Genomic DNA, 21916 nt, shown 5'->3' with positions numbered 1-21916 from the left:
CAAAGCTAGTGATGAATTAACACCAAATCCTAGAATTACCCTTCTGCTGTATTGGAATAGGTTTCCTAAGGGAAATCTAGCTGCCAAGATATTTGGATCGAGATGTAAGTGAAGACTTCCAGAACCTGAGAGCATTTATTTCTGATTTCTGGAAATAATTTTGAAATCTTTTACTTTATCATTCTATCTGCAATCATTCACATTTACTTTGAATTACCTCTCATTGTATTGAGCAATAGAAAAGTTTTCAGAGTCTGTGGTGTTACTGTGTTCTGAGGGGACCTCACACACTGGTGTCCTGAAAGATGCCAGTATCTTTCAGCTGGAAATTCTGGAGTGTTTCATCCTCTTCGTCCTTTCCCCAACAGCCAGATGCTTTGATGAATATGCATAAAATGTAGAAAGGGCCAAAATAGTCAGCATTATCCCTCAGGATTAATACAACTGGTAGCAAAGGACTGAAAGATAATGGGCTTTCACAATCCATTTAACATTTTCTACAACAAACTCAGCTGCATAACAAATTTTGATTGCATATAAGCCACTTGTCTGTCTCAGAGTTAAATATCTTATACAAGTTAACAGACAAAAACTGACACCAAGTCAAAGGAAAGAATACACATCCTAAATCTTGAAAAAAAAGTTTTAATAGTTTAAAAGAGGAGAGTCAATTAGAGAGGGTCAGAGAAGGAATTACAGAGCTTTGGGACTCAAGAACAACAACTAATATTGGAGAAAATAAATTCAGGGGTGTTCATAAAGTCAGGTCTTGTGAAAAGAGTTCTAGGAGATTTGTACAGCTGTAGGTTATCACAGAGGTAGTGAGGAGAAAGGTGGTGGGAGACTTCGAATGTAAAGACAAGGACTTTAAAACCAAAGTTTTGTTGGAACAGAATTTAATGACAATCAGCCAGTAAATGGGATTGATCCAGTTTGTGATTCTTACATCAGAGAATGTGAGCTCCAAGGAGTAAAAAATACAAATCACTTGGCAGAACATTAGAATGGCTCAGGTGCATAATATGTCATTAAAGCTCTCGTTAAAATATAATTTGGTTATTCTTTAGCCTTACAAAAACACAGGAGATTGGCGAAACCACATTCAAGAACCAATGGCTAAAATAAACTGAAAAGAGATATTCCTTGCTCAATTTATCACTACTGTAACAAGATAACTCAGCAAGAGTAAGTATTCTCTCAGGAATGTGGAAGTGGGTTCATTTAAGGTTCATGCTTACTACATTAAGGAATGCAACAAATCTCAATAACAGTTCAAAGCGTCCATTGAAATATATCAGTCTTTCATTATTAATTTAAATTTGCACTAGTTGTGAATGCCATCTTTCTTTATGAACATATTAAACTTGACTCTCCAGCACAAATACAAAGGAGATAGATCTAAATCAATACTGTGTCATTTTGGAAAAAAAAATACAAGAAACCATTTTAAGAACTTTTCATAAATTGCAAACGAAAGGAGTTCAAGGAGTCAGCCTTGAGGAGGAATATTTCCTGCCTTTGTGTCACTAAATTTCAAGCAGATGTGTGAAAGGCAGTTTTATCATAATACCAAACTTCGAACATAGAGGATGTATTATCTTAAATCGAGCCTTCTTGTTTGCCTTGATAGAATTGATGATTGTAGAATATGAGTTAAGGCACAGAGTATGAACATGGTCAAAGAACTGGAGCTGACAAGCAAAATTTCATCTTGGGTGCTGTTGACATTTGTGCATAGATCATTTCAAAGTTGTAATGCCCTTGAATGGATACAATCCATTGACTGAGAGCCTGGACATGGCTAAAAGTATCAGAATGCCAGAAAGCTTTGATCAACTGCAAGTTATGGCTGAATTTTGAAGGAAGGCCGGATATTCAAAATACTAATTGAGTGATCACCATTCAATCAAGAACAAAGTTTAGCAACAACAAAGTAAAACACCTTATTGTAGGTTTTCCCTTTACGGTAATGTGAGAAGCAGGATTTTCCGTTGTGTTTGCCTGATTATGTTCAATCCCATTTGTAGCTTTGCAGATGAAGAAGCAGGTTCCTGTCTGCATGCAGCAAGATTTAGTCACAGGCTACAGCAGTTAACAACATTTCATCTATTTTATCAACAAATTAAAACTACATAAAGCAGCAGTCACAGAGTTGGATTTATTGGATTAAAGAGATCGAAATTTGAAATATCGTAGCTCATCCATTTGGAAGATGATACTTTGAAATTAAGATATATTAGAATAACGAAAGTGTCGTGTATATTTCCTCGTAAACCTTTGGAAGAGATAAACCAAACAAAAGCAGTGGTGATGTCACATCACGTGATTGGGACATTTCAAGACGGCATATTTAATATTGAACCACGCTTCATCTGAAGGCAAAGAGATGCAGTAACCATCAATGAGAGAGGTACGGTTGTGTGTTCTCCACATGATAGGGAAGGAACACAGAATAAGTAGCTTCAAAGGAAAGGGCCACTTCAACTGTTTCTTTGTTAAGAGAGGGCAGTTTTGCATGTGCTTTTGTAATGGTCACTTCTTTTAACCCTTGTCTTGGTTGATGAAATCATAGTGTGAAACACAAGTTCCAAAACCTCCAAAGAGGGAAATTTGTGAAAAAGTAATTCATATGAAGAAACATCCTCTAGAAGCAAATCTACAAGAATATGTGAGTTTGAGAACTTTTGACTCTGAGTTTCAACTGAACTTTAAAAATCATCTCTTCAGAATTTTGCCTGAACTGTAATGGTTTAGGATTCCCCCCACCCCCCCCCCCCCCCACCCCACACACACACACACATATATATTTGCGCATTGTGGGGTTACGTTTAGAGTTAAGTAAGATTTTATATTATTAATAAAAAATTATTGTTTTGGGGATACCATTGTCTTGGAAAATCTCTATTGCTGGTGGTCTATGTTGTAATAGAGGGCAAGTCACATTGTTTGAAGAAGAAGGAGATCTCTGATGATCTGGCATGGAAGTTCTCATCCTGGGTGCAGATGCAATGAAGATGGAGGAATTGAAAGAATGGAATGGGATCCTTACAGTGAATAGGGTGGGAAGAGGTGTAGTTGAGGTAGCTGTTGGAATTGGTGGGTTTATAGAAGATGTCTGTCGAGACTTTGTCTCCTGAGATGGAGACAGAGAGATCGAGGAAAGGGAGAGTGTTGCTAGAGTTGGACCAAGTGAATTTGATGTTGGGGTGGATCTTGGCAGCAAAGTGGATAAAGCTAATGAGCTCATCAAGGTTCAAAAAGGAAGAGAGTAAACAGGCTCCATGCATGGCTTTTCAATCCAGGGTCAGATTACATGACCTGCTTGGACCAATTGTGGTCAGATTTAACAATTGATTGACATCCAAAGGACCAAACACACATCATCTGCAAGAAACAATCACAAATCAGCTTCATGGGAGGATAGATATAATCCTTGATTGGCAGGTGAGGTCATTTCTGATCACAGGCTTGCTGGAGAGGTCACATGACCCTCCATAATCCACACTACAATTGGTGATGCCAGACTTTGAGTATTGTGTACAGTTCTGGTCACCAGCTATAGGAAATATGTCATTGTTTAAGAGGATGAAAAGAGAACTTATAAGTATGTTATAAGGCTGGTGGGCATGAGTTATAAGGACATAATTGATAGACTTGGACCTTTTTCTTTGGAGCAGAGGATAATGAGGGGTAAGCTTATTCAGGTGCATAAAATTATAAGGGGAATGGTCACAGTATTTTTCCCAGGATAGAAGAGTCCAAAGCCAGGAGAGAATGGATGAGAAGGAAAAGATTTCAAAGGGCAAGACTTTTTTCATACAAAGGGTGGTGTGTGCGAGCTTGAGCTGGCAGAGAAAGCTGTAGAAGTGTGCACAATTGTGAAGTTTATAAGTCATTTACACAAGGACTTGGATAGGGCAGGCCAAATCCAAGACAATGTTACCCGCTCAAATACACAACTTAGTCAGGATGGACAAATTGGTCTGAAGGAACTGTTTTCAAGTGATATTACCTCAATACTCCATGACTCTCCAACACTCAAAAAACTACTCAGGTCAGGTAGTTCACTTAAGTCACACCCCAAGCACCACCTGAAAAATTTACACCCTCCACTAGTAAGAGGGCAGTGAATCCACAATCTGCTCAGGCTTCTTTGATAATGCATCCCAAGTATGCACCTATATAATTGAGAAGGGCAGGGATAGCTAGAGAAATAATCATCTGCAGGTTCCTCTCCAAATTGCAGTTCCTCATCACAGACTCAAGGCCACTTAGGGATATAACAGATCTTACCTTCATTGCCCACATCTCAAAGTTCAATTTGAAAATATGCAGGAAATCTGAAACCTATGTAGAAACTGCCAACAACGTTCATTGGACATAGGGTCACATAACATGCAACATAGCCTTCAGCCCATCTCTTCCATTCTGACCACATTAGCATTCTGGGATTATCCCATTTGCCTCATTTTGGTCCATATCTTTTCAAGTGCTTCCTACCCATTGAAATTGTACCCACTTATGTAGCTATCTCTGACAGCTCATGCCAGATATGGACAACTCTCTGAGTGAAAAGGTTACTCCTCAGGTCCCTCTTAAGTCTCTCCCCCTCTCATTTTGAATTTATATGCACTCTGGTCCTCTAATCATCTTCCCTCACAAAAGGACTGTAATCATTCATATTATCCATGCCCCTTATGATCTTATAGAATGCCCTCAATAAAGTTTGGGTCAAAGAGACTTCTTTTTCATTTATTTGCCCCTAAGCTCCACAGTTTGAAATTCGTAATCAAACAATTCATATGTAATTAAAGTGTGCATTCCAGATTTTATTCAAGGATTTTTGCATACATTTATATAAAACAGTAAAGGACATCACCCAAACCTTAGAAATATAGAGGTTACACTGGAAGATGCAAACCATGGCAAAGGTACAGTAGTATGCTTTGAATCGTGGGAATTTCCTTAACACTTCCACACTTTGCTAACACTCTGATACAGGTTAATCTGTCCACAAGACCTTTTACCATAATTCAGCAGGATCTTTTAAATACTTGGCAAACTGTAATCTGGCTAATTAATGGTTTTAAACTTGCAGAGTGGCCTCTGTATTTCTGATCATGAAGTCTTCCATGGATGGTAGTGATTGATACATCTACACTTGCCTCTTGAAGAATGTTTCTGACCTGTTGGACATACTTTTGGGGATTTTTCTTCATTATAATAATAATTCTTCTGTCATCAGTAGTGGAGGTCTTCCTTTGTAGTTACTGAGCTCAGCAGCATGCTTTATCTTTTTAACAATGTTTCAAACTGTTGATTTTGGTAATCCTAAAGTTTGGGCGATGTCTCTTATTGTTTTACTCTTGATTTTCAGCCTCATAAAGGCCTCTGACTTTCATTGGCATAGCTTTGGTCAACATGTTGAAAAATACTACAGACTCAAAAGGTGATCAAAAGCTTAGAAGCAAGCCTAGCTCACTTATACCTGCATCAATGAAGCAATTAAACCCACCTAAGTACTCACAGACACCTGTGAACCCAAGTGTCCCAAACATTATGATGCCCTGAAATGAGGGTCCATGTATAAAAAGCATTGTAATTTCTACATGGTCAAATCAAAATGTATACAAATAACCTTAAATAACATCTGGAATGCACTCTTTATTTACATGTGAATTGTTTGATTACAAATTTAAAACTGTGGAGCACAGGGGAAAATAAAGGACAAAAATGTCTTTATCCCAAAAATTATGATGGGTACATATATCTATATATGGTCACCCCTCAACCTACAATGCTCCAGGGAATAAAGACTCAGCCTATCCAGCTTTCCCCTACAACAAGCCAAGTCCTGGTGAATCACCTTTTCAGAGTTTTTCCTATGGCTTGATGGCCAGGCTGCTTCTATGAAGAGAACTAATAATTATATTGTTTTAATATGTTGATGGTGTGCATTCTATATATTAAGACCAATGGAGACTACATGAGAATTACAACTTCAATATCGTTCTACTTCAAAATATGAAAGGTGCCAACCGGAATTGGCCAGTTGAAATACATTGCATTATTGATGTTTCATATAACAAATATCAATATTGATTTCATTTTGTAGCAATAAGAATTAATCTTCCAGGTCACACAGCACTTGATAGAACCAGAAAGTAAGAGGTCACATGATCACAATATGGATTTCAAAAAATAAATCATTGGAATAGATAGGACAAAAAAAGAGCGGTGCATGGAACACAAAATGAAAAAAAAGTAATTTAAGTTAGTCTTGTACTTCAAGAGAATTTCAATGTCTTTATATTTTTATGTCTGCAAGATAAAAGCAGCACAGGTGAATTGTTTAGCAAATTCAATTATTTTTGATGGTTGATTAATAAGTAATGATGTAATTTCTGAAATGTAATCTTACAAAATAAACCTAATCAACATTTAATGAATCTAGAGAGAGGATTATAGTAAATAAAACGATACAACAAAATATGATTTTGTTAATCATATTTACTATGGTATATATTAAATTGTAAGGTGATTGATAGGAGATATAACATGCACTTTCTGTAAGGGTTGAATAATCCTCATTAATTTCTCTTTCCTCACTCTCGCAAACCATAATTTGAAACATTTGAGGAGCCTTGAGATCATAAGGAGTATAAAAATATTCACAAATGCAAGGTAAATATTTAATTTAATGAATACTTAATTGAAATATATGTCTTAACTTTTTTAAACAGTGTTAGTGAATATGTCATTAGGTTTGTTTTGGAATGTTCTCTAATCTTTCACAGATTGTAATGAATATGTTTCAACAGTTACCTTTTGATTGGGTAGTTATTCAGTACAGCATAAATTTTCAACGTGGGACATATGCACTCCCAGGGTGGGGAGGGGAGGGGGGGTTAGCATGGGAATATTTTGATGAGTCCACCAAGCCTGAGGAGTGAGCCAAAATTGGAAAATAGGGACCCCAGAAAATAAAGCACCAGGCTAGTGAAGTTTTGGTGCCTTCCCTGTGAGAAAAAATGTCAGAAACAACCCTTGTGATTTTTTCATGATTTTTTTAGGATCAGTATCTTCCTTTGATTCGATCATAACTTTTATTACATTTTTCAATTCTAAGATAATAAAATATTGATTTATCTGATTCAGGGAGCTCACGCTGTTGTGTTAATCTGCTTCGGGGACCTCGCACTGTTGTATTAATCTGTTTCAGGGACCTCACACTATTGTATTAATCTGTTTCAGGGACCTCGAGCTGTTGTATTAATCTGATTCAGGGACCTTGCATTGTTGTATTAATCTGATTCAGGGACCTCGCGCTGTTGTATTAATCTGTTTCAGGGACCTCACGCTGTTGTATTAATCTGATTCAGGGACCTTGCACTGTTGTATTAATCTGATTCAGGGACCTCGCGCTGTTGTATTAATCTGATTCAGGGACCTCGCATTGTTGTATTAATTTGTTTCAGGGAGCTCGCGCTGTTGTATTAATCTGATTCAGGGACCTCGCGCTGTTGTATTAATCTGTTTTAGGGAGTTTGCGCTGTTGTATATTCAAAATGAGTAGACCAAGCAGCAAAATGTTTGTCAATATTCAGTGGAGTTCTTGAAGTTTGGGTTTATACCTGCTGTACATGATGAACGTGCACCTTTTTGCCTATTATGCCAACAGACTTTGACAAATAAATCAATGAAAGCAGGCCTTCTTGAAGCTCATTTGAGGGTAAAACATCCTAACCATGCCATTTGAAATTGGAATATTTTAAAACACTGAAACAGAAAATAGATAAAAAATCTCTTCCTTATTTGCTGCGCAAACTACAGCCCTGAACTGTACCCTTGAAGCTCGCTATGACATTTCTCTGCTGATAGCAAAATATCATACTATATCTCTGCAAAAGGATGACAAAGATGTCCGAGCAATGCCATTGAGAATAATACTCTCTGCAGCAGAATAGATGACATGGGTCAAGATGTTTTAAAAAAACAACTTATTAAGAAGTTGAAATCATGAAAGTTCTCAATACAACTGGATGAATCTGCTGTATAGGACAGTGAGGCTCTGTTATTGCATACGTGTGATTTATTGATCAGGAAAAGATTCAAGAAGAGACGTTGTTTTGTGAATCATTAGAAACAATCACCACAGCAGTTGATATCTACAGCAAGCTCAAAAATTATTTGGATGAAAATGAAATATCAAAAGGAAACATTGTATCTTGTGCTACAAATGGTGCACCTGCTATGATGGGTAAAAAAACAGGATGTTTAAAATTAATGAAGGATGAAAATCCAAATCTGTTGGTTGTGCACTGAGAAAACTTAGTTGCTCAGAAAGTTTCCCTGTTCGACATGAGATATTGCATTCTGTGATCAAGTGTATCAATGCCATCAAAGCTAATGACAAATGTGAATGTTTGTTTAAGCAGTTTTGTGTAAATAAAAATGCAGAACATGTGAGAATATTATTTCACACTGAAGTAAGGTGGTTGTCAAAGGGAAACTGCTTCAAAAGATTTATGAACCTGTTTGATCTCCTTAGCAACTTTTTGAAGGACAAACCTGAAATGAAGCTCTTGCTCACAACAGATGGCAAAGCATTTGTGAGTTACTTGATGGACATTTTTGAAAAACTAAGTACATTGAACAAGAAACTCCAAGTAGCATATATGACACTCGTTGATGCAAAAACAAAGAAATTTAGATTCATGACACTTCTAAAATTATACCAAAGGAATATTTCTGCAAAAAATTTCGGTCAATTCTATTGGTTGAATAAGTGTAAGGTAACTAATGCTGCTACAAGCATCATTGTTGACCATTTGAAAATATTGGTTACTGACTTCAGTGATAGATTTTGTGATTTAAAGGCAATGGTTTTCCCTCTTGGTTAGCTCAGCCATTGCTGGTGGACTTATCTGAAGTTCCAATGCAATAGCAAGAGGAGTTATCTGAGTTGCAACATGATGAATATGTAAAAACTGTTCAAAGTGAAAGGAACCATGATGTGGCTGTCTAATGAGATCGAAAAGAAACACCCAAAGTCGACTACTTTAGCAAGGGAACTATTGATACATGTTCTATCATCTTATTTAGTAGAATGTGCCTTCAGTGCTGTTAGCGATTTGCCACAAGCTAAGAGAAACTGACTGGAAATTACAAAATGTGGAGATTTAAGGTTGAAACTAACAAAATTGGTCCTTTGAATCAAAAAAATCTGCAGCCAGCGTCAGGGGCAAGGTTCCCACTGAAGTGATGACATTTGTTGAATATGTGTTTGAGATGGTTGACATACTGAAGTAATTCTTTGGCTTGGCTTCGCGGACGAAGATTTATGGAGGGGGTAAAAAGTCCACGTCAGCTGCAGGCTCGTTTGTGGCTGACAAGTCCGATGCGGGACAGGCAGACACGATTGCAGCGGTTGCAGGGGAAAATTGGTTGGTTGGGGTTGGGTGTTGGGTTTTTCCTCCTTTGCCTTTTGTCAGTAATAGTTGAATATGAAATATGCATTCCAGTGTATTCCCAAACCTAATTGCATTGAAATGCACTTGCAGTAAATGGTGTAAATAGAATTCTTTTGAATATATTACTTTTTCCCACTAATGGTGGGGCGTACATTTTTTTTTAATTAAAATGGGGCCTAGGACAAAAAAGGTTGAGAACCACTGCTGTACAGACTAAAAGCTGCTATATTTTCACTTTCTTATTCTTAAAATGCAATGAGTTGTTTCTGCTCTTTAATACATTTTCATTATACTTCAGTGCATTACAATAGCTAGTTGGTGGAGAAATAGACAACATCCGACAAATATGTCTATGATGCCATGTAAGTGTATAATATTGTGCATAAATAGGGCAACTTCATTGGTCGTAATCTATATGAAGAAGGTGTACTTCAATCCCACAAATTCACTGGTGTTTTGTCATATTAGGGGCCCTGACTTCTTTTCTGCACTGATTTCAACATGGTAATGAACAACAATATAATGAAGAAAATTTATGGATCTACTGAAATATTTTTCTCAGGTGTTCTCCTCATTTTTATTTTGTATATATGAGGCTCAGAGATCAATTTATCAATGCAAGTTTTGTCATTGGGTATTTAAATGTTATTTTGAAGAAAGTTTAGAAAACCAATTATTTTTAAAGGCAGTGATTCATTAATGCATTGTAATTCACACATTTATTATTCATGCCCTGTTGTACTTGTGTGTTTAAAAAAAGTACTACTTATCTGTAAATCATTACTTAAATAATAAATCAGCATGTAGCAGTTTTTTTTTTAAGTTTGTGATCTCTGAGCTTGACGCAAGGTCAATGTGATAAGCTTTTCAATTTTCAAACCATTTCCAAACATAGGCACTGCACACATCTGAAACCAAACTCTCTTTCACTTTGGGAGATAAAACAATATCTTCGGAGCATTTCTGCCATTGATGACCTTCTATGGAAATATCCACTACTTTTCCAGCCTATAGTTACATCGTCTATATTAATTTTATCTTGCCAGAATAAATGAAATATATTCATCTGTCGTCTCTTGGTTAATAGTTACATGAAATATATCAATAAATATATTATAAACAGCAACATTCCCAGGATTTTTACGATGCAATGCAATGCAATACAATGCAATACAATGCAATGCAATGCAATGCAATACAATACAATGCAATCTAGTCCAAATGTCTACCATTGGTCACCAGTTATGTTTCCTATTATTCAGCCAATTTATCATCCAGTTTACACAGTGAAATTATGTTGTTTCATCAGCACTTAAACATTGGACTTACTCTGTGTAATGCTCCACATTTATCCCTTTCATAATTTTGCTATAGTTTTGCACAATTGTTTTTTTCTGCAGAAATTTTATTTCTTTTTCTGTGTTGCCAAAATCTGTCATTTTTACTTCCTTTGTAGATAATTGCTTTGTGTTTCTAGAACCAAATAATCTTGAGTTCAGGTCAAATGTGAGTACTGCATCCAATTTCCATGCAGTCAGGAACCCATCAAAAAAAATTAGTCATTTACTCTGAAAATTAGGAGACAACTGGAGAGAAGAAGCAAACTTTCTATTTTGAATTAACAAGGACCCAATTTACATAGAAACATAGAAACATAGAAGATAGGAGCAGGAGTAGGTCATTCGACCCTTCGAGCCTGCTCCGCCATTCAACGAGATCATGGTTGATCTTAAAGTTCAGTACCCCGTCCTCGCCTTCTCTCCGTAACCTTTAATGCCCTTATACTGAAGAAATATATCTAATTCCCTCTTAAATAGATTTAATGAACCTGCCTCTACTGCCCTCTGTGGCAATGAATTCCACAGATTCACCACCCTTTGGGTAAAGAAATTCCTCCTCATCTCGGTCCTAAATGGTTTGCCTATTATCCTCAAACCATGGCCCCGGGTTCTGGATTTTCCCATCATTGTGAACATCCCATCTGCATCCATTCTGTCCAGTCCTGCCAGAATTTTATATGTCTCTATGAGATCCCCTCTCAATCTTCTAAACTCCAGCGAGTACAATCCCAAATTGCGTAATCTTTCCTCATAAGTCATTCCTGCCATTCCAGGTATCAGAAAATAACACATTGCAACACTGATATTGGCACAAAAACTCAGAAAGTCATCCTGAAGAAGTGTTCAGGCCCGAAACATCAACTGCCTTTTCTCTTTTCATGATGCTGCAAGACCTGCTGAGTTTATCCAGCACTTTTGTTTAATCCTAAATTTAGAAAGATGCATCTGAGAGAGTCAAAGTATAAGGTTTTGGTGGAATCAGACTACAAATTTCAGACACAGTTTTGTTTGTTCCTTGAAGAGGAAAAACCTTGCGTGGTTTTAACGCTTAAACAACTTTATTTTTTGAGCTTCTTGAACTAACAACACATTTGACTTCTATCGTAGTCTACATTTTGTTCCCACACAAAACCGCATGCATTATCAACTGGGCAATGTAGTTCCTTATTGTACATGCATAATAACACATCTTTCCCCTTTTTTTAAAAAAAAAGAAAAACACACAATACTATGTCTACATAACAAGGGTATCTACATTCTGTGCCAGTCCCTTTCCACTCAGCAGCTTTCAATTAGTCTCTTGAGGTTGTTTAATAGTCCTTTTTGGTCTGGTATGTGCTTCCACTGCTTGCATTTGCTGCATTAGTATTTATGTCTTTCTGTGAACTCTGAACAGCATGTTCCTTATTTACATGTGCTAGTCCCTTCTGTGTTGGAGCTTGTGGTCGTAGATCAACATGGTTCCTTCTCAGAGGTGTCCCTCCCTCTGTATAGATCTGTTAAGATTGTGGATCTATTTCCTCTTGCACATATCCATGCATGGACAATGTGCCAGAATTGTGATCTCAGATTCACATTTGAACTCCAGCCTTCAGGACTAGTCGGCTTTTCACAGTCTTATCATGATACTGTTTCCGTTTTACTTTCTCTTCCACTTTAGCCAGTTTGACCTTGTGTGCTCCTTTAGATGTCAACAGATTTTCATGCATTGGACGGTTGTTACGTATGTGTAGACCCACCAGCATTTGGGCAGGAGAAAGGCCATTCTGTAGTGGTGCACTTCTGTGAATCTTTAGACTTCTGTGGAAATACTCTCGTCCATCATGCGCTTTCTTCATAAAGCTCTTCACCACCTTGACAGAACTTTCTGCTAGGCTATTAGACTTTGGGTGATGTGGGCTTGAAGTTAAATGTCAAAACCCCTAAGTAGTTGCAATGGACTCAAAAATCACTGCTCGAAAATTGTCGTCCATTGTCTGATATTAATTCACAAGGAACTCCGTGCCCCACAAACACATTTTTCATGAAAGTGATAATTGCTTTGCTGGATGTTGACTGCAGCGTTGCTACCTCTGGGTAATTGGACAAATAGTCTGTTATTACTATATGACTCTTCGCATTACAGTCAAACAAATCTACTCCAACTTTGAAGTACAGCCTCTCTGGTAAAGGATGAAAGTGGTTCTGTTTGCTGCTCTGGCCTACAGGTAAGGCATATTTCATGTGAAGCAGTGGTCTGGCTTATGTCTTGATTCATTCTTGGCCAGGACATCACCTCTCAAGCTCTATGTTTGTATTTTTCCTCACCAAGGTGCCCTTCGTGTATCTTCTGGAGCATTTCCTTGTGTAGCAATACTGAAATCACAAACCTGTTCCCCTTGATGACCATATCTTTCACAACTGAAAGTTCATCTCTGCATGCCCAGTAATTCCAAATACCCATTGGACAGTCATTCTTAGTTGCTGGGCATCTTTTCTGTACTGTATCTTTTAGCTCTTTCATTGTTTCATCTGTCTCTGTTGCTTTTCTGATCTGGTCTGTTCTATTCTGGGATACTGGAAATGAGGTGATAATCATGTAAACAGACCTGGATCTCCACATTAATCTTTTGGACGCTCTTTTCTTTCTTGTCAACTGCATCAGTTGCAAACGTATTTTCTTGGCATGTAGATAATTTTCATATTGTATTTCGGCATCCTTATCAACATGCGCTGTATTCTCATGGGACATTCAGTTGTTTGGACATAATTGAGACTAGTGGTTAATGGTCATCTCCACTTCAAGAGCTTGTCCATAAATGTATTGATGGAACATTTCACATGCATAAGTGGTGGCACGAAGCTCTTTCTCTGCCTGTGCATAGTTGGCTTCTGCACTTGTTAACGCCCTTGATGCATAGGCCACAGGACATCATGTGTCCTCATGCTGCTGCAGAAGTACTGCTCCAAAGCCATGTTGGGATGCATCAGACGAGATCCTAGTGTGCCTATCTAGATCATAAAATGTTAGTACAGGCTCTTCTGCTGGGAGTTTATTGAGTGCTTGGAAGACCTCTTTTTGCTCGTGCAACCAGATCCACTCATTTTTTTTCTGCTCAAGAAGTGATCTAAGTGCCTCACAAAACTCTCAATGGCTGATGTCTTTCTTGGACCAGGCTTCACTCCCTGTTCAGATCGGACATCTCCTATGAAGGTTCGTGTTTTTTTTGCCAAACTCACATTTCTCTTTATTTAATTTCATACTGACATTCCGTGTCTTGTCAAGCCCTTACCTTAGTCACGTATCATGCTCCTCCTTAGTAGACTCTCATACAACTCAAGGTAACTTTCAAAAATCACATGGATGGTTTTATGGTAGACTCCTGGTGTAGACAAGATCCCATGTGATAGCCAAAGAAAGTTGTGGAACATTGAAAGTCTCGAACTTGCCTCATCAATCTTCATCTGTAAAATCCAGATTACGCATCAAGTTTTCTAAACCACTTGGCCCCTGAAAACTGGGGCATGATTTCCTCCCATATTAGGAATTCAACATGCTCTCTCTTGATGGCTTTATTGAGTTCTCTTGGATATGGACAGAAACCCAATACTCCATTTTTCTTTTGCATGATTACTAGTGAGCTGACGCAATCTGTAGGTTCTTCCATTTTCTGTATGACTTTCATCCATTCCATGTGTTCTAGTTCTTATTTATCTTTAAGTGGAAACATAACTTTCCTGCATGCATGGACAACAGGAGCCATTGCCTCATCCATGTGAATCTTGTGTACACCAGATAAACCTCCAAGCCCACCAGATACATCTGCATACTCTTCCATGAGCGCTGTGTGCTCATCTTCAGACTGTGAAGCCACTATGAAAACTCTTTTCACTGAGTTGAGTTCTTCACATGCACTCAGACCGAATATTGGCTGTACACTCTTTTCTACAATCAGTAGCTGTGACTTTAGGTGCCGTCCTTTGTGTTGGAAAATCACTATACAACCCCTTTTTACTGGAACTGTCTCTCTCCACTGTAGGCTGGCATTTTTAATTTCACTAGATTAAATCTTGCTTTGTGATGAGGGTCTTGTAATCGTCCACAGATAACAGATTCACCTGGGCTCCTTTGTCGATCTTAAATGGAATTACTGTCTCATTCACACCCACTGGAATTATCCATTCTGTTTTTCCAGCATCAGTGAATCCACAAAGAATTCCTCCATTTCACCATCCACTGTGTATACCTTTCTCTTGGTAGCCCCGAATTTGCATCACTTTCCATAAGCAGGACGTATCTTTGGAATATGTCTACCTCTGCACCTGCTGCATTTGCTGTTTGAGCCAACCTCTTTGCTTTTCTGTAGCTTTGAGAAACTTCTGGTGCTCTGCTTCTCTGTTTTCACCACATGCACTGTTATGTCTATCCTGTGCAGCACCTTAGTTTGTGGTCGTGTCATCTATGCACAGCCTTTTCCACTGTCAAATCTTTTTCACACAGCAGTCTTTCTCCAAGTCCATTATATGGGTTTCCACAAATGATTCTGTCTCTAATGAGTGAATTTTTCAAATCACCAAATTCACAGGACTTATTCAGTGTGTGAAGCTCGGTAACTATTGGAAACTTATGATTATCCGAAATGCTTGAGACTTTTTTTGGGCGTAACGTGATGGCACAATTTGAAAAAAAGTTGGACCAGGTCTACCCTGGTCCATTCCTTTTCATATCATCGAATTATTCTGAGCTAAGGTGAAAACTATCCAATCAATATCATACTGTCGTTCCTTCTTTAGTTTCTGCATACTCCCAGCATCAGCTTCTGAAAAATTGATTCTAATGGACCTAATATTACCTTTGTGGATACTATTTACATGCAAAATGCTGAAGGTAATTATTCTCAGAATAAATGGTCCATAAAAAGTCATGCTGCCGCTCTCTCCCTGCTTGCCCATCTGAGCCGCACTCTCTCCCAGTTTGCCCGAGCCGCACTCTTTTCCTGCTCCACGAACTGCTCCCTCTGTCAAATACCCTTTCAGTGGGGTCACTAAAATTCTGCATTATCTGCCAACAGAATTTCAGTGACCCCGCTGAAAGGGTATTTGACAGAGAGAGCAGCTGGGGCAAGCGGGGAGACTGTGCGGATTGGGCAAGTGGGGAGAGAGCACAACTTGGGCATGCAGGGAGAGAGCACAGCTCAGGTGGGCAAGCGAGTGGGGAGAGAGTGTGGCTTAGGTGACCAGGAAGTGAGCTTACAGTGAAGTGAGTCTTCAGGCTCACAAGCCGGAGCAGGGACTCAGGCTCCCGGGCAGGATGCGCGACAGCGGTGGAGAAATGTGGGGGATCGATGGCGGCCGATATGTATCCTCCTGATACCACTCGTCTTCTTAGAGAAATTCCCGAATATCCGAAAAAGCCACTTAACCGAACTAGGTCTAGTCTCAAGCATTACGGCTAATCGTAAGTTTACTATACATCTGTTTGTCAAAATTTTTAATGAAAGAGTTCCATTATTTACTTCATCCCTATCTAGAAACTGTGTGTATTATCATCCATAAATTTTATTGAAGAGGTGGATGAAAAAGAAAGACTCCTTATGCCCATGTGCAGCTGGTGAAGATCTATTTTTTTTAACTAATTTTGCCACCAGTTTTTATTATTTTTTTTTAATTATTCCATTGGAAGTTTGTATTCTACAAGTATTCTGCATGTAAGAAGTTAAAGATTCTGGAATTTGTCATTCAATTCATTTTTTTTCCTTAAACCATTAACAAGTTAAATATGACCTATGGTTCATTAATGCTCTGAACAGCAGATTGTACAAAGGAGAGTCTTCAGGAGAAACATTAAGGAGACAGTAACAATTCAATGGAATGATCCTAAAAAAAATTATTCAGAATCAAAGCTCAGCAAATAAGCATTTTAGCAGATGAATTTATCCCTATAATCCATTCAGTAATCTAGATAATTTCTTTCAAAATAGTTTGAAAATGAAACATCTTAGCAAATATGTGTCACATTTTGACAAGTAAAATTAATTTAAAATATTATTGGAAGTTAAAAATAAAGGAAAGCACAACATGTGGTGCTGCATATCCTAAGGCACTGAAAGTTACCGATAAATAATTCTATGTATGGAGCATCTTCATTAAAATGGAGCATAGAAAAGCTATCCTGTCGCTGTCGCTGTGATAACCCCATCATACTTTTCCTGATGCATCTATTATTTGCACATATTAGTTCTACAGAAACAATTGGTAGCTACAGGGAATCATCAGAATATCTCCAGAAGTGTTTTCTTTCTTTGCCATAGACATTGAAAATTACAAATGTATTTTCATGTTGCAATTGGACAACGGTATAAGACACCTTTCCTGTGGATGTCTGAATGACAATGAGAGGAATCTTGATGACAGTGAGGACAATATGGGTGGGGCTAATGTTCTAGAGCTTCTTGATATTAAGAGAGAGGATGTGTTGGAGCAGTTAAAATGCTTTAGGACAGATAAGACCCCAGGGCCTGACGGAATGTTCCCCAGGCTGCTCCATGAGGTGAAAGAGGAGATGGCTTGGATTTTTGTGTCCTTATTATCCATGGGAATGATATCAGAAAATGTTGTCCCCTTGTTCAAAAAAGGTAGTAGGGAAAGTCCAGTTAATTATTGACCAGTGAGCCTTATGTCTGTGGTGGGCAAGCTGTTGGAAAAGATTCTTAGAGATATGATCTATAGGCATTTAGAGAATCATGGTCTGATCAGGGACAGTCAGCATTGCTTTGTGAAGGGCAAATCATGTCTCACAAGCCTGACAGATTTCTTTGAGGAGGTGATCAGATATATTGATGAGGGTAGTGCGGTGGATGTGGGCTAATGTAATTGTTCTATATTTCGAGTAAGACATTTGACAATGTTCCACATGGTAGATTTATACTGAAAGTCAGAAGGCATGGAATCCAGCGAAGATTGGCCTTTAGATTCACAATTGGCTTGCTTGTACAAAACAGAGGGTTGTTGTGGAGGGAGTACATTCGGATTGGAGGGCTGTGACTAATCATGTCCCACAAGGATCTGTTCTGGGACCTCTGCTTTTCATGATTTTTTTTAACGACTTGGATGAGGGGGTAGAAGAGTGGTTTGGCAAGTTTTCAGACAATACAAATGTTGGTGGTTGGTGGATAGTGTAGAGGATTGTAGACGATTGCAGAGGGACATGGATAGGCTGAAGACCTGGGCTGAGAAATGGCAGATGGAGTTCAATCCGGAGAAGTGTGAGGTGGTACACTTTGGAAGGGCAAACTCCAAGACAGAGTACAAAGTTAATGGTAGGATTATTGGTAGTGTGGAAGAGCAGAGGGATCTAGGAGTCCATATCCACAGATCCCTAAAAATTGTCTCACAGGGAGAAAGGGTAGTTAAGAAAGCTTATGGGTTGTTAGCTTTCATAAACTGAGGGATTGAGTTTAAGAGCCGCAAGGTACAGCTCTAAAAAACTCTGGTTAGACCACACATGGAGCACTGTGTCCAGTTCATTGTAGGAAAGACATGAAAGTGTTGGAAAGGGCACAGAAGAGATTTACCAGGATGCTACCTAGTTTAGAGAGTATGCATTATGAGCTGAGATGAAGAGAGCTAGGGCTTTACTCTTTGGAGAGAAAGAGGATGAGAAGAAACATGAAAGAGGTATACAAGATATTAAGAGGAACAGATAGAGTAGAGAGTCAGTGCCTCCTTCACAAAACAAGAGGGCATGGTTTTAAGGTAATAGGTGGGAAGTTCAAGGGAGATATTGGAGGAAGGTTTGTTACACAGAGTGGTTGGTGTGTGGAAGGCACTGTCTGGGTCAGTGGTGGAGGAAAGTACATTGGTAAAATTCAAGAGATTATTAGACAAGCATATGGATGAATTTTAAGTTGAGTGTTATGTGGGTCTAAAGGTTGGCACAACATTGTGGGCCGAAGGGCCTGTTTTTAAAATATTTTTATTGAGTTTAACCAAAACCCTTTACACAAGGTAACCTAATGATAACATAAATCAGATCATATCATATATATGTCAATTGTAAATTAAAAGCATAACCAGAACTATTGCATAACTGATTTCATTCAGGTCATTAAATCCTATAATTATAATAATTAAACAATTAGATCATAACTTGTACTATGCCCAAAAATAATACTGAATACAAAAATTATATAAATAATACACATTAAATCCTCTTATATAAGATATTTTTTACTTCTCTGATGTGATCATGTCGTTTTATGATAAGATCCTTAATCTGTAGTTAACCCCTCACCACCCCCCCCCCATTTACTTATTTGTCAATAATAAAAAGGGAAAAAATTAGGAAAAAAATATCCCTACTTATCTACCCCCCTCTGTCTAAACAAGGTTATCTGTATATATTGTAAATAGAATAACAGCCGCCAAACACCAGACAGGAAAACCCCGGAGCATCCACACCACTTAAATCCTCAGATTATAATAATAATCCATGAATGGGCCCCACATCTTAACAAATTCAGACTTTGCATTTTTAATATTATATCTAATTTTTTTCCAAACTTAAATAAGACATGATATCGTGTAACCATTGAATGTGAGGGGGTGAAACATTATCCTTCGACTTCATCAAAATTGCTCATCTGGCTATCAACGAAGCAAAAGCTAGGATTCTCTCCTGAGTTGAGGGCAGAGATATAGCCTCTTCTAAAGCAAAACCAAATAAAGCAATCAAAAGACATGCTTCTAATTTAATCGTAAGAATCATTGATAAAGTTTGGAAAAAATCCTTCCAAAAATGTTCTATTTGGACTCTCTCCCAAAACATATGAATCAATGAAGTTTAAAAAAAATATATTCATCACATAATGGAGTGCTATACTGTTCTATGTTCTGTGAATGACAATGAAGTAGTGGGGAAACAAAATGACATACTAATCATCTCTTGGAAAAAGTCATTGGAAAAAAGTAAATGAGTCGTGGCCTACTGCTGTGCATGTATTGTTTCATGATTAACTCAGAAGGGAGCAATTAGACTGAAAACTATTGCTAACCTTAACATATTCTGCAGCTTGAGTGGTTTCAGACAAGGGCCAATTATAGCCTTAACCTTTCCCAATGGGACATGAATGACCGTTAAATAATGCTAAGAACAAATCTTGCCTGGTTTCGATCCCAATTGCGTAATAGCTTCTAAGTTCGCTTAAACTGGGAGAGTAGAACCCACCTCAACTTCTTCATCAAAACCATCACTTCAAATTAGAGCTGCCTTGAGATAATTTTGTTTTTTCTCTCCAGGGAAACTGCCAGACTTTAAAGAAATTGCACATGTATAGTTCCTCTGTCAAATTGCTGTCATTATAATCATTTCATTTTAACATATGATTTTTGGACAGCAGGTTTAGAAAGGGCTGTGATTTAAGGAAAATACAGTTTTAAAGCCTGCCTAATAACATGGAGCGTTTTAAAACAATACTAAAATACTGTGGTTACTGATTCTGACTAACACACTTTAAGAAAATGCAAGAGAATCGGGAACATTTCAGAGAACATCTGTTAGACAAAGGCAGTTGGGAACCAATCATTCATCTTTGTTTTCTATGATTAAGCAAAGAGAAACTGGTACAGCTCTGAGATTGGACATCCATTAAATTTCAGTCAGTAATGCAGATGACAATGGAATCTCGCTAACCATGAACACGCAGTGTAAGGAGTCATCAAGTTATTGAGTCATCACTAAAATTCAGTGATTCCCAACCTTTTACTTTCCACTCACATACCACTTTAAGTATTCCCTATGCCATAAGTGTTCTGTGATTAATAAGGGATTGCTTAAGGTGGGATGTGGGCGGAAAGAAAAAGTTTGAATCATTCCAAATTGATTTGGTATGTGCACGATTTCATAACTCCAAAGGAAATGGGCCAATGACAATTTTTCTCAAGCAAAATACTTCAGTGATAATTGGGCCTAGAGCAGTGGTTCTCACCTTCCCTTCCTACTCACATCCCACCTTAAGCAATCCCTTATTAACCACAAAACACTTATGGCATAGGGAATACTTAAAGTGGGATGTGAGTGGAAAGTAAAAGGTTGGGAATCACCGAACTAAGTGGATAGTGTAAAATAATAAACTTAACAGCTCATCTCAACATTCAAATTGTTTATTCACATGCACAAGAGGAAACACCTCAAAGGCTTTTCCACCAATTTACAAGCTACACACCCCATAAGGTGGACAATAACCATTCATTTATCACTGGGTAATCCCCATTTATTTAAGAGATTGTCCAGCTGGTTAATTTCTCCTCATTGCTTTCTCCAATATTTTGTGTCCTGTATCCCCTGCACTATCCCATCCTGAAGGTTAAACAGCATTTGTGACCTTTCTGCACTTTATGGGCCATTCTTTGTCTCTGTATTCAGTTAGCCCTTTACACCTCTTTTAAATGAACTGACATTTCACCCTTCTGTAACAAAGATGACATGTGGACAAAGAGAGTGATTAATCATGAGGTAGACGTGCAGAGCAGAAGGGTTAAACAGGCAGCACAACTCCTAGTCAGGTCTCACTATCTTTCTCATTTAATCTCACTGAGATAAAATAGCAAAAGTGAAATGACAATATAGGGGTCCAAAGGCAGAGAGATCACCAAGGGCATGGGTGGAAAATTAGAATGACAGGAACTGGAAGCCCAAGATATCTCAAATCGGGATATCTCAAATCGGGATATCTCAAATCGGGTCCAGGGATTTCTAAAAGAGGAAAGTGAACAGCCTGATGTCTTGGTACATGTGGGTACCAATGACATAGATAACAAGAAGGAGGAAGTACTGAAAAAGGATTACAGAGAGCTAGGACAGAAACTAAGAAATAAGACAGCCAGGGTGGTGATCTCTGGTTTGTTACCTGTGCCAAGTGCAACTGAGGACAAAAATGGAAGGTTAAGAAAAATGAATGTGTGGCTGAGGGACTGGTGTAAAGGACAGGGTTTTGGCTTCTTGGATCATTGGGATCTCTTCTGGGGAAGGCATGACCTCTACAAGAAGGATGGGTTGCACCTAAACCCAAAAGGGGTCAATATATTGGCAGCTAGGTTTGGTACAGCCGTCGGGTGCGGTTTAAA

General features: G+C 38.2%; 1 long non-coding RNA gene across 1 annotated transcript in view; it reads right to left on the bottom strand.

Moving 5' to 3' along the window:
* Nucleotides 1-243: 243 nt before the first annotated feature.
* Nucleotides 244-21916, bottom strand: part of LOC138737693 (uncharacterized) — a 36179-nt gene continuing 14506 nt past the window's right edge. The window contains exons 2-3 of the long non-coding RNA XR_011341153.1: nt 20019-20102; nt 244-375 (exon numbers count right to left, since the gene is read on the bottom strand). This is a non-coding gene — a long non-coding RNA (uncharacterized lncRNA). The remainder of the gene's footprint in view (nt 376-20018; nt 20103-21916) is intronic.

Source organism: Narcine bancroftii, chromosome 6, assembly GCF_036971445.1.
Source record: "Narcine bancroftii isolate sNarBan1 chromosome 6, sNarBan1.hap1, whole genome shotgun sequence".
Classification (NCBI taxonomy): domain Eukaryota; kingdom Metazoa; phylum Chordata; class Chondrichthyes; order Torpediniformes; family Narcinidae; genus Narcine; species Narcine bancroftii.
This window is presented reverse-complemented; position numbering and strand designations above follow the sequence as displayed.